We start from the raw sequence: 14492 nt of genomic DNA, 5'->3' as shown, positions 1-14492 counted from the left end.
GCGGTGCCCATTCATCCTTGTCCTAACCTTTGCTCGGTTTTCCCCAATTACCATGCCTCCGGGCATCCTTGCCTGCAACGTATAAGATAGACAATGTTGGCTGAGTCACATGAGTACCTGCCATGTACCAGGTGGGAGGTGTTCCCACGCGTAATATCTCCACAATCTGACACGTCTTGCAGTGTCCACCGTGACAAACTGTCATGGTGGAGGCTGCAAGACATGTCAGATTGTGGACATAGATACCACTATTACGCGTGGGAACACCTCCCACCTTGTACATGGCAGGTACTCATGTGACTCAGCCAACGTTGTCTATCTTATACGTTGCAGGCAAGGATGCCCGGAGGCATGGTACATTGGGGAAACCGAGCAAAGGCTACGACAACGGATGAATGGGCACCGCACAGCAATCAACAGACAGGTGGGTTCCCTCCCAGTTGGGGAACACTTCAGTGGTCCAGGACATTCAGCCTTGGACCTTCGGGTGACCATCCTCCAAGGTGGACTTCGGGACAGGCAGCAGAGGAAAGTGGCCGAGCAGAGGCTGATAGCTAAGTTCAGTACCCATAGGGAGGACCTCAACCAGGACCTTGGGTTCATGTCACATTACAGGTGATCACCATTGCACTACACACAAACAGATATTCCTATACACACACACTCTCACATATACATGGACACAGGCACACACAGACGCACAAACAGACACCCACACACACCCTTATAGACACACACACTCCCACACTCACACATGCACCCCCTCACAGACTTAAGACACTCTGCACTTTGCTCAAAAACTGCATACATTCATGTAGAACTCTGAGCTCAAAAACTGCATGAATTTATGTCACTTTTTAGATTAGAATTAATCTAAACATCAGGTCATAGACAGAGAACACAGGGGGCTAACACCTTCAACATATTGTCTAGCTATCACCATTGTTAACAGCTAACCCAAGAATGCAACTTTTTAAAAAAAGGTTTTGTAATTTACATGAAAGAAGTGAAACTATCACTGTATTCTAACAGATGAAAGGCTTAACAAACAATCAATTTTTCAATGTATAATTTCAGTTACATCACACTGCAAATTTTTGCGATAAATTCTGTGTTACGATCGGGCCCTCCACAATCACCTGATGAAGGAACATCGCTCCGAAAGCTAGTGTGCTTCCAATTAAACCGGTTGGACTATAACCTGGTGTTGTGTGATTTTTAACTAAATCAACCAAGACCTCATTGAATGGTTGGGCATACTTAATGGTCTACTTCAGCCCCTATGACGTATGGTCTTGTGGGTTCCAACATTAAATCAAAATTACCTGACATGAATAAAGTCAACTTTGCAAGGAAAAAAATTGTTTTATGGGACATTGTCCAGATTTAAAATGAACAATAATTCATATCAGCACAGGAAACTTGGTTGCAGTTTAACACTGAACTTATAATATTGATTAAACAGTCATTAGGGATTTGATGGTTGTCATTTTTTGTGGTATTATAACACCAATAGAATTCTGTACTAAATTATTTAGAATAGAAAACCATTCAACAAAATGCCTGTTTACTTGCTTCTGAAATAGATCTGTGTTGATCTTCAGCTATCTTTTCCCCGAAATGCCATTTTATTTTCAATTTTTAAAAAATCTTAGCATGTAGGCTCCAGCATATTTCCTGCACCTTGGCTCTCCTTCTCAAACTGCATTTGAAATTTCTGGTGCAAATTTTCAAATAATTATGTTGCTCAGTACATTCGTAGAATTACATTCTGGAATATTAAATGTATAACTTGTTTTAAAGAACTGAGAAAAAAAAACTAGAAAATGAGATAGTCCTCACATAGAACATAGAACATTACAGCCTAGTACAGGCCCTTCGGCCCCCAATGTTGCGCCGACCTGTGGAACCAATCTGAGCCTATCTATCCTACACTATTCCATTATCATCCAAATGTCTATCCAATGACCATTTAAATGCGCTTAAAGTTGGTGAATCTACGACTGTTGCCGGCAGGGTGATCCATTCCCCTACTACTCTCTGAGTAAAGAAACTACCTGATCTCTGTCCTATATCTACCACCCCTCAATTTAAAGCCATGTCCCCTCATGCTAGCCATCAACATCTGAGGAAAAGGATCTCACTGTCCACCCTATTTAACCCATTGATTATCGTATATGTCTCAATTAAGTCACCACTCAACCTTCTTCTCTCTAATGAAAACAACCTCAAGTCCCTCAGTCTTTCCTCATAAGACCTTCCCTCCATACCAGGCAACATCCTAGTAAATCTGCTCTGAACCCTTTCCAAAGCTTCCACAACCTTCCTATAATGCGGTGACCAGAACTGTCCGCAACACTCAAAGTGTGGCCACACCAGAGTTTTGTACAACTGCAGCTTGACCTCATGGTTCCCAAAGTCGATGCCTCTATTAATAAAAGCTAATACACCGTACACCTTCTTAACAGCCCTATCAACTGGATGGCAACTTTCAGGGATTTATGTACCAAGACACTGAGATCGCTCTGCTCATCTACACTATCAAGAATCTTACCATTAGCCCAGTACTCTTTATTCCAGTTGCTCCTTCCAAAGTGAATCACCTCACACTTTTCCACATTAAACTCCATTTGCCACCTCTCAGCTCAGCTCTGCAACTTATCTATGACCCTCTGTAACCTGCAATATCTTTTGGCACTATCCACAACTCCACCAACCTTAGTGTCATCCGCAAATTTACTAACCCATCCTTCTATGCCCTCACCTAGGTCAGAGGCAGAGATGTACAGCATGGAAACAGACCCTTCGGTCCAACCTGTCCATGCCGACCAGATATCCCGACCCAATCTAGTCCCTGCCAACCAGATGTCCCAACCTGCCAGCACCCGGCCCATATCCCTCCAAACCCTTCCTATTCATATACTCATCCAAATGCCTCTTAAATGTTGCAATTGCACCAGCCTCCACCACTTCCTCTGGCAGCTCATTCCATACCAAAACCACCCTCTGTGTGAAAAGGTTGCCCCTTAGGTCTCTTTTATATCTTTCCCCTGTCACCCTAAATCTATGCCCTCAAGTTCTGGACTACCGACCCCAGGGAAAAGACTTTGCCTATTTACCCTATCCATGCCCCTCATTTATAAAAATAACAAACAGCAATGGACCCAAAATAGATCCTTGCCATACACCACTAGTAACTGAATGCCAGGATGAACATTTCCCATCAACCACCACCCTCTGTCTTCTTTCAGCTAGCAAATTTCTGATACAAACCGCTGAATCACTCTCAATCCCACGCCTCCATATATTATGCAATACCTACTGTGGGGAACCTTATCAAACGCCTTTCTGAAATCCATATACACCACATCAACCACTTTACTGTCATCCACCTGTTTGGTCACCATCTCAGAGAACTCAATAAGGCTTGTGGGGCACAACCTACCCTTCACAAAACCATGTTGACTATCCCTAATCAACTTATTCCTCTTTAGATGATAATAAATTCTATCTCATAACCTTTTCCAACACTTTACTCACAACCGAAGTAAGGCTCACAGGTCTGTAATTACCAGGGTTGTCCCTATCCCCTTCTTGAACAAGGGACAACATTTATTATCCTACAGTGTTGACACTATTCCCGTAGACAACAACGACATAAAGATCAAAGCCATTAGGCTTGGCAATCTCCTCCCTTGCTTCCCAGTGAATTCTAGGATAAATCCCATCCAGCCCAGGGAACTTGTCTATTTTCACAATTTCCAGAATTGCTAACACCTCCTCCTTGTGAACTTCAATCCTGTCTAGTCTTCTAGCCTGTATCTCAGTAATCTCCTCGACAACATTGTCTTTTTCCAGTATGAGTACTGATGAAAAATATTCACTTAGCGCTTCCCCTATCTCCTCAGACTCCATGCACAACTTCCCACTATTATTTTTGATTGACCCTAATCTTTCTCTTGTCATCGTTTTATTCCTGATATAGACGGCTTTAGGGCTTTCCTTGATCCTATCTGCCAACAACTTCTCATGACTCCTCCTGACTCTTCTTAGCTTTATCTTTATGTCTTTCCTGGCTAACTTGTAACTCTCAAGTGCTCTAACTTAGTCTTCACATCTCTTCCTAACATAAACCTTCTTCTTCCTCTTGACAAGAGATTCAACTTCTTTAGTAAACCACGGCTCCCTCACTCGACCACTTCCTCCCTGCCTGACAGGTACATACTTATCAAAGATGCACAGTAGCTGTTCCTTGAATAAACTCCACATTTCAATTGTGCCCATCCCCTGCAGCTTCCTTCCCCATCCAATGAATCCTAAAGCTTGCCTAATCGTATCATAATTGCCTTTCCACCAGCAATAACTCTTACCCTGCGTTATACACCTATCCCTTTCCATCGCTAAAGTAAACAAAACCAAATTGTGGTCACTGTCACTAAAGTGCTCACCTACCTTCAAACCTAACACCTGGCCAGGTTCATTACTCAGTACCAAATCCAATGTGGTTTGGTTTGTCCATATTTTGTGTCAGGAAACCCTTCAGCACACATTGGACAAAAACTGACCCATCTAAAGTACTTAAACTATGGTATTTCTAGTCAATACTTGGAAAGTTAAAGATCCCCATAACAACTACCCTGTAACTCTTGCTCCTATCCAGAATTATCTTTGCTATCCTTTCTTCTACATTTCTGGAACTATTCAGAGACCTGTAGATAAACTCCCAACAGGGTGACCTCTCCTTTCCTGCTTCTAACCGTAGCCCATACTATCTCAGTAGATGAGTCCTCAGACATCCTTTCTGCCACTGTAATACTATCCTTGACTGACAGTGCCACACCTCCCCCTCTTTTATCATCTTCTCTGTTCTTACTGAAACATCTAAATCCCAGAACCTGCTATAACCATTCCTGTCCCTGCTCTTATCCATGTCTCTAAAATGACCACAACATTGAAGTCCCACATACCAACCTATGCTACATGTTCACTATTCTGAATGCTCCTGGCATTGCAGTAGACTCACTTCAAACCACCTTCCTGCTTGCCGGTGAACTCTTGTGACTTTGAAACCTCATTTCTTACCTCACTTGTCTCAACCTCCTGGACACTGGAAGTACAATTTAGGTTTCCACCCCCCTGCTGAATTAGTTTAAATGTCCTGAAGAGCATTAGCAAATCCTCCTCCCCAGGATATTGGTGCCCCTGTGACTCAGTTGTAGACCATCCTGTTTGTAGAGGTCCCACCTACCCAAGAATGAGCCCCAATTATCCAGGTGTCCCAAACCCTCCCTCCTGCACCACCCTGTAGCCAAGTGTTCAATCTTTGAGGAGAAAGTGAGGTCTGCAGATGCTGGAGATCAGAGCTGGAAATGTGTTGCTGGAAAAGCGCAGCAGATCAGGCAGCATCCAGGGAACAGGAGAATCGACGTTTCGGGCATAAGCCCTTCTTCCTATTCCTCACCAGCACAAGGCATGGGCAAACCAGAGATAACAACTCTGTTTGTTCTAGCACTAAGCTTCCACCCTAGTTCTCTGAATTTCTGCCTTAAATCCCCATCCCTTTTCCTACCTACATCTCAGGGAACCTTGTGTTCTGAGCATACCTTCTATTTCCACCTGTACAAGTTTTGTTCTACCTTGTGGTTTAGGAATTTTTTGTTTCAAATTCTCAAGTTGAGAAACTAATATCTTAAGTTCTAAGTTGTTCATTGTGAATTCTTTGTTAAAAAGAGACATTGCCTAATCAAATGACATGCAAGCGGCAATGATTTATGATCCTTAATTAGAATAAACCATCAATGTTGATACTTGGAGAAAAATAGCATTTAACCCCATGATTTGCAGTAATTCAGATGTGTGATCTGAATTACTGGTTTTGATTTTGGATTAAATTGGAAATTAGCTGCTATGTACCTAGTTAACTATTCTGCTTCCTCCACTTAGCTAATTCCATACCTGCTGAGAATATTTTTGGTCTAAAATTACTGTCGCATGATTGTTGTGTTTCTCAGTCATTTTAAAAGATTTCTCTTTACCATCGTTATGTTGGCATTAGTTTCACTGGTGTCATCAATTTCTGAATATGTTTCCTTTCTTGATGCCCTGATCTGTATAGTTGGAAGGCAACTGAACATTTGATAGGATTGTAGGTTAGTTAATTTAGGATCACAATTGAGAAATATTGCTCTGCACCATTATCTACAACAATCAAAGATTTCCCCAATCTCACAACTTTGAGTGAATAGATAATCAACACTTCATTTTTGCTTTTGTGTCTTAATGTCAGCATGAGTCTGTGCTCCACTTCTGAAGTACATTGGAGATTCATCTCCATATCACAAGTTCACATGAAGCAAATGTTCAAAATAAGCTAATGAGAAGGAGCAACAGTTCACAGGAAATTCATCATGGCTCAAGCTGACAGGACATCTTTCTGCAGGGCACTGGTCACTCTAAAGTGGGGTTCAACAGCTGACCATGATGGCTCTTCATCTGAAAGTTCCATGTGGGACTCCAGCACTATTTTGCTGAGGTGATAAATACTTTATTTCCCATCACCTTCACCTTATTGACTTTTAAGTGCTGTTTCAATTGGTTGGAACATTAAGAGTTGATTTATCTATGTAATTTTTTAATGGGAATTCTGATTGAAGGAATGTAGCTTTTCTCGCTTTAAAAGTTTAGTGGATGGAGGCTTTGATGTCACTAGTTTGTTTTCTGACCTCACGTATGGGGAGAATTTCAATGGTATGAATTTATGATTTGACACTTGAATTTGCTCATACCTAGTGGTGTCTCTCTAGGCTTTCATCCTTTTTAGTTATGTGCAAAATTGGGGTTCCCAGACAGATTGTAGATAATTTTATGTTGGCAACCAACTTGTCTATCTGTAAATTCTGGTGTTGTAAGCTCACACATTAGCTGAATTTCCAAGTTTGTTCTAGTATGTGAATGAGTTTGTTTGCAGTCAACTTTGCTGTAGATATTTACTAATGTGTTTTGAAGGAATACCTGAGATGTCATTGAATCGGGGAATAGAAAATGCATATATTAATTGAGTCAATTGGGTTTGAAATGGTTGCATAAATATGGGGAGCTAATGATCAGTCAGGTGAGAGTTCGATCAAGTGTTGGCTAATTAAATCAAGCTCTCATAGAAGTATGGACTTTACTTCTTTTTAAATACAGTTCACATTTGGTAAAGAACAACGTAGATATTTCAAATCAACCTGTACATATGTGTTATGACATGACTCTGGAGCAGGTCGGACTTAAACCTTGGTCTTCTGCCCCAGACGTAGGGATATTACCACTGCACCACAAGAGCCCTTCATACCACTGCTAGTATGAAAGTAATAATCTGTGTCAAGTATTTGAAAATCACCACCATTTATGCTGATTATGAACTTTGAACCCTGTTCAGCTCTAAAGTATTGGAAGCCAGCAAGGGTGGCAAGGGGTGGCACAGTGGCTCAGTGGTTAGCACTGCAGCCTCACAACACCAGGGTCCCAGGTTCGATTCCAGCCTTTGGCTACTGTCTGTGTTCTCCCCATGTCCAGGTGGGTTTCCTCCCACAGTCCAAAAATGTGCAGGTCAGGTGAATTGGCCATGTTAAATTGCCCATAGTGTTAGGTGCATTAGTCAGAGGAAAAATGGGTCTGGGTGGGTTACTCGTCAGTGTGGACCTGTTGGGCCGAAGGGCCTGTTCCCACACTGTAGGGAATCTAATCTAAATGCAAGAGTTTAGGATGACTTTTGAAGTTAAATATTTGTTGTTAAACTTTTCAGTAACTCAGTTTTTGAACATAATTGTAACTGTTAATTGTGACTCTTTGTGGTTCTATTATGACTAAGAGTCTTCACACAATCTAATTGCAAACAGAAACTTAATGCAAGGTCACAAATGCCAGTGAGAAAATATCAGATGAGAAAATGATAAAAGTTGCCTTTTTCTGCTTGAGAAACTTAAGCTCTACAATGGAACTGTGCTTGCTCTGGAAAGAAGTAAGTTTGGGAAGGAAGTTTGCTTTAATAAACCAACTTCTTGACTGCCAGTCTGATCCTTAGAAAGCAACCTGTGCAACATAGGATGCTCCAATAGACCATTGAAACCTCCTGTCTGCATTACTGCAAGATTTGATAAAAGTTGCTTGATATGCATGACTTACTTTCATTGTAATTCAATTTCTGATTTCAGTCAGATGCTTTGGGATTCTTCTTTATTATGTGGCAAATGTGGCAACTTTCGTCAGATGTATGTTCCAATATTAAACATTTGTATAGAAACATAGAAACGTACAGAATGGGTACGGGAGTAGGACATTTGGTTCTTTGAGCCTGCACAACCATTCAATATAATCATGGCTGATCATGCAATTTCAATACCCCACTCCTGCTTTCTCTCCTTACCACTCGATCCCTTTATCCACAGAAGAAAATGTCCAACTCCTTCTTGAATATATCTAATGAACTGACCCAAATAGCTTTCTGTGGCAGAGAATTCCACAGGTTCACAACTCTCTGAGTGAAGAAATTCTTCCTCATTTCAGTCCTGAATGGTTTACCCCTTATTCTTAGACAGTGATTCTTAGTTCTAGGTTTTCCCAACATCAGGAACATTATTCCTGCATCTAGCCTGTCCAGTCCCATCAGGATTTTATGTATTTCTATGAGATGCCCCCTCATTCTTCTAAGTTCCAGGGAGCAAAAACCCAGTCACAATTCAATCTTTCTTTATATGTCAGTTCTGCCATCCTGGGGATCTGTGAGCTTTATTTCTGCTTACTAATTTCCTTGAGTGGAATATTGTCAAAGGCCTTTTAAAAGTCCAGATACACAACATCTACTGATTCATTCTTGTCCACTCTACTGGTCACATCCTCAAAACAGACATAAATGCTAACTCAAAAATAGTTCCTTATTTAATCTGTAGTTCCTCATTACTGCAACTACATTATTTGTTTAAAACACAAGTCCTAAACAAAACATGTATGTTTGGCTGATCATAATTTGTTATCATTGAATAGCTAAATCATACTGTAACAGAACAGGTGTTGAAAGGCTCTGGCAGACTCCTGTGTCATACACAAAATAACCTTTTGTTGTGGAAATGAGAGAAGATGCATGTTGAACATGTAAAACATGAACACGATTACTGTACATTATCTACTGAAGATAAAATAAATGTTCTGATGCTTGGAAGGAGTCCATCTTAATTTCAGGCACTAGTTTCTGGCAATTTAGTGAAGGTTCTCAGAATGCTTGCACCTTTCCAGTCAATCTCATTTTGACTCTATCTGTGTGACTATCATTGTATTTCCCCAGTATCTTTCCCACCTGAGATGCCATGACAAATACATTAAGAATGATGGTCCCAGCCTCTCTCTCAAATGAAAATATGAAAGAATAGTTACTTTCAAGCATTTTTTAAGCTCTTCTGTGATTAATTCAAACTCATGTGATTATTTTGTTTTGCAGAATAAGAGTATAGAATGTCAGCAATTAGCAAACATGCACAGAGTAAAATAAGTTATAAAATGACAATTAAGAGTTCAGCTGGACAGAGGATGCTCAAAAAGATTTGAATTGCCCATTTACTGCTTTCTCACCTCAATGCCTAACTGTTGGTAGTTAAATCCAAGCATTCTAAAGAAATTGTTTACTGAAAAGGAAGAATATGCAGGATTACAGGACAAAGACAGAGCAATGTGAATTGATCATTCAGTAAACTGGTGCAGATATAAAAGTGGCCAACTGTGCTGTGACAATTGTGATATAACTTTCTATTTAAATTAATCAATCCACTGTTTATCATTCCCACGCATAGGTGAATCTCTTTTCAGAGAGCCTTTCACGGCTGACTTGATTTGGTTTGGTTTATTATTCTCACATGTACTGAGATAAAGTGAAAAGTATAGTTTTGCATATTATACAGACAAAACATACCTTACAAAAGTACATCGAAGTAATAGAACAGAATGCAGAATATAATGTTAGAACAACAGAGAAGGTGCAGAGAAATATCAACTTTAATGCACAAGTGATCTGTTCAAAAATCTGATATCAGCCCTAGCTGATATTTTTGTGTCACCGTTAGCCACAGATGAGGTCCTGGAAGATTGGAGAGTAGCAAATGTTGTGCCCTTATTCAAGAAAGGCTGCAAAGAAAAACCTGTGAACTATAGGCCAGTAAGCCTAACATCTGTGGTAGGTACGCTACTTGAGAAGTTTCTGACAGATAAGATAAACATGCATTTGGAAAGATAGGGTTTGATTAGAAATAGTCAGCATGACTTTGTGCATAGGAGATCATGCCTCACAAATTTGTTAGAGTTCTTTGATGAAGTGACCATGAAGGATGACAAGGGCAGGGCGGTCGACGTAATCTATATGGATTTCAGTGAGGCCTTTCATAAGGTTCCACATGGTAGCTGCTCTGGAAGGTTAGACTGCATGAAATCCAGGGTGAGCTGGCAAATTGGATACACAATTGGCTTGATGGTGGGAAGCAGAGGGTAATAGTGGAAGGATGCTTGTCAGACTAGAGGCCTGTGACTAGTGGAGTGCCTCAGGGGTTGGTGCTGGGCCCATTACTCTTTGTTGAAAATGTGTTGCTGGAAAAGCACAGCAGGTCAGGCAGCATCCAAGGAGCAGGAGAATCGACGTTTCGGGCATGAGCCCTTCTTCAGGCTCATGCCTGAAACATCGACTCTCCTGCTCCTAGGATGCTGCCATAGCCTGCTGCGCTTTTCCAGCAACACATTTTCAGCTCTGATCTCCAGCATCTGCAGTCCTCACTTTCTCCATTACTCTTTGTTATCTATATCAATGATTTGGATGGGAATTTACAAGGCATGATTAGTAAGCTTGCAGATGACACTAACATAGACAGTATCATGGACAGTGAAGAAGGTTATCAGAGATTGCAGCAGGACCTTGATTAACTGGGGAAGTGGGCCGAGAAATGGCAAGTGGAGTTTAATGTAGATAAGTGTAAGGTCTTGGATTTTGGAAAGTCAAATCAAGGTAGGAGTTTCATGGTGAATGGTAGGGCCTTAAGGAGTGTAGTGGAACAGAGGGACCTTGGATTCAGGTGTACAGTTCTCTGAAAGTGAAGTCACAGGTAGACTGGGCAGTGAAGTCCAGAAGTTAGGAAGTTATGTTGTAGTTGTACAGGACATTGGTGAGGCCACACTTGGAGTATTGGGTTCAGTTTTAGTCACATTTCTATTAGAAGGATATTATGAAACTGGAAAGAATGCAAAAGAAACTTACAGGGATGTTGCCAGGACTCAAGGGTCTGAGTTATACGGAGAGGTTGGACAAGCTAGGATGTTTTTCTTTACAGCGTAGGAGACTGAGAATGGATCTTACAGAGGTGTGTAAGATCATGAGAGGCATGGATACGGTGAATGCACTCAGTCTTTTTCCCAAAGTTGGGGAATCACGTACTAGAGGGCATCAGTTTAAGATTAGAGGGGAAAGAATAAAAGGGAACCTGAGGGGCAACCTTTTACACAGAGGGTGGTATACATATGGAATGAGCTGCCAGTGGAAGTGGTTAAGGTAGGTACATTAACATTTAAAAGGCATTTGAACAAATACATGGATAGGAATATGGGCCAAGTGCAACAAGATGGTGTTAGCAGGATGGACATTTTGGTCAGTGCGGACCAGTTTGTGCCAAAGGGCCGTCTTCGTGCTGTAGGACTCTATGACTCTAGCAACAGCAGGGAAGAAGCTGTTTTTGAATATCTTGGTTTGTGCATTCAAATGTTTGTATCTTCTGCCTGACAGAAGAGAATGAAAGAGAGTATAACCGGGGTGGGAGAAGTCTTGGATTATGTTGGCTGCTTTGTCGAGTCAGCAGGAAGTGTAGACAAAGTCAATGGAAGGAAGATTAATTTGTGTGATGGGCAGCATTCACAACTCCCTGTAATTACCTGTGGTCTCGGGGACAGCAGTTGCCATATTGAGCCGTGTTTCATCCGGAAAGGATGCTTTCTATATTGCATCTATATTGCACCAGGACAGATTATTGGTGATATCTACTCCTAGGAATTTGAAGCTGTCAACTATCTCCACCTCAGCACAATTGATACAGACAGGGGCATATCTGCTTCCTGAAATCGATGATCAACTCCTTCCTTTTGTTGACATGGAGGGAGATTGTTGTCTTCACACCATGCTACTAAGCTGTCTATCTCTTTCCTATACTCCGTCTTGTTGTTTGAGATCTGACCCACTACAGTAGTATCATCAGCTAACTTGCAAATGGAGTTAGAGCAGAATTTGGCCACACAATAAGGAATATAGTTTGAGCTGAGTACACAGCTCTGTGGGGCACTGGTGTTGAGAATTACCTTGGAGAAAAAAAGTTTGTAATGTTTGGATTGAACTCAGTCTGATGGAGTAAAAACCATGCAGGGCATTTGCTGTTATTCAGGCTAGTTCATTCCTTTCTGATGGACTAATGTTGGTCTTGAGCCAAAAATTTAAACAAAATTGACTTTTAAAATCTTTGTAATCAAACTGATTGCTGATTTTGTTATTGCTGTGTATCATAAATTCCTGAATGCTGATATCAGTGAGCTTGATTTAATGATGTATTTATTTTTGCAAATGTCTAAGATATTCCTGCCATCATGATAATTTTATATTGTGTGCGTCTGAACAAAATAGATATAGTTCATATACTCTGAACTGATGTTCTCATATTGAATAATCAAGAAGTATCCAAGTGATGCCAGAGAAAGTGATGGAAGCAGATATGATAGCAACATTTAAGAGGCATTTAGATAGGCACATGAGCGAGCAGATCATAACAGGACCATATTCAGGCAGGTGCGATTAGTTTAGAATGGCATCATGGTCGGCGCATAGACAATGGGCTGAATGTCCTGCTCCTGTATTCTCTCTGTATTCTATAATTTGCTAAGATTGGACCAATGTATTCACTATCTCCGTAGCTACTTTCTTTAATATCCGACAAAACATCTCAGCAGATTTAGATCAGTCTTTAATCCCATTAGTTTCCTTAATACTTCTTCTCCAGTTATTGTTTATATTTGATCTCCCCCTTTCGTCTTTTTATTATTTCATTTTTTGGAATGCTATTAGGAATTGTCAGGAAAGGGAGAATCAACATTAAAACTGTGGTAGTAGTACAAAAAAGAACCCGATTCCTTAGAATCTATTAAGAAGGCAGAAATGACTCAAGGTAGTTAAGAAAATTCTTCCTCGATTATTGATGAAGAGAGTCAGACCACTGGAAGTTTGATTTTTTTTCAAAAGGAGAGGTATTTCCTGACACCTCAAGGAGGTAAACTAATAAAGGCTTTAAGAGACACTGAATCTAGTCAATTAGTGATACTGGCTAGTGGTACCATTTGTTTCCCAGAGAGGTTAATGAAGAAGAAAATATTAATCAGAATTATACATATGGACATTACAAATCAGTCCTATTGTACAGATTTTGATTATAGAGTTACTTAGTAAATAGAGAAGATGTAGTTGGAATACTGCAACAAATCCCTTTGGAGGGATTTGAATTTATCTGGCGAAATTAATTGACAATTCAAAGGTATTGGCTTCACTGAACTTGGTGGAATGATGCAAAAGAGATGCTACAAGATAAACATCCTAGACTGTTTCCTGACTATGTTGTCAAGATCTGAGGCCAATCCATTTAGACTGGAAGAGGAGGAGTCCGTGAAAGAGGGCGATCATTTATACATTTATGTATTGGAAACAATGGTTGAAAATTTGAATAGGTGGATGAAGGTAAAGAAAACGAGTGTGACATGTTTAGTGTATCTTCTTTAGTAGAAATGCAACAAGCAGATCTTAAATTGAAAAGAGTTAAGAGTTAAGTTACTCAAATTGAATCAGAACCAATACTTGAGTGTTATTATTTGAAAGATAAAGTAAAAGGGAGACGTGGAAATGACCCCAATATCAGCCAATGAAAGAATGGACAGTAGTCCCTCAGGCCACAGCCATAGCCTGAGGAACTACTGAGAGCATCGGAGAATCATAATGAAATTTTACAAATGGCTCATGACAAAGACAAGCATCTTAGGTGGTAAAAAATACAAGCTAAAATATGAGGAGATTTTTATTATTCTGGATTATATTAAAAGTATACATATTTCTCCAAATTCATCACATGTGTCATATAGTGGGGAAGTCCCGACAAACATTTAAATCTGCACCACTAGTCCTGGTACTACTTGCAAAGAACTCTTTAACAGGGTCATAATAGATTGCATAGGACTCAAATCTAGAACCAGCAATGTGAATCAGTATTTTTGAACAATTGTGAATATTTCTACAGGATTTCCTGAGGCAATGTCTTTAGGGATGAAAAATACTGTAAAACTGCTCATGGAAAAGTTTGCTCAGCTTGTTACAAGATACGATTGCCCAAAGAAACATAATCTGATCAATGTTCAACTTTGATACCACAAATATTCAAATAAATAATGGATAT

Source organism: Chiloscyllium plagiosum, chromosome 7, assembly GCF_004010195.1.
Source record: "Chiloscyllium plagiosum isolate BGI_BamShark_2017 chromosome 7, ASM401019v2, whole genome shotgun sequence".
Lineage (NCBI taxonomy): Eukaryota > Metazoa > Chordata > Chondrichthyes > Orectolobiformes > Hemiscylliidae > Chiloscyllium > Chiloscyllium plagiosum.
Note: the sequence above shows the minus strand (reverse complement) of the source record.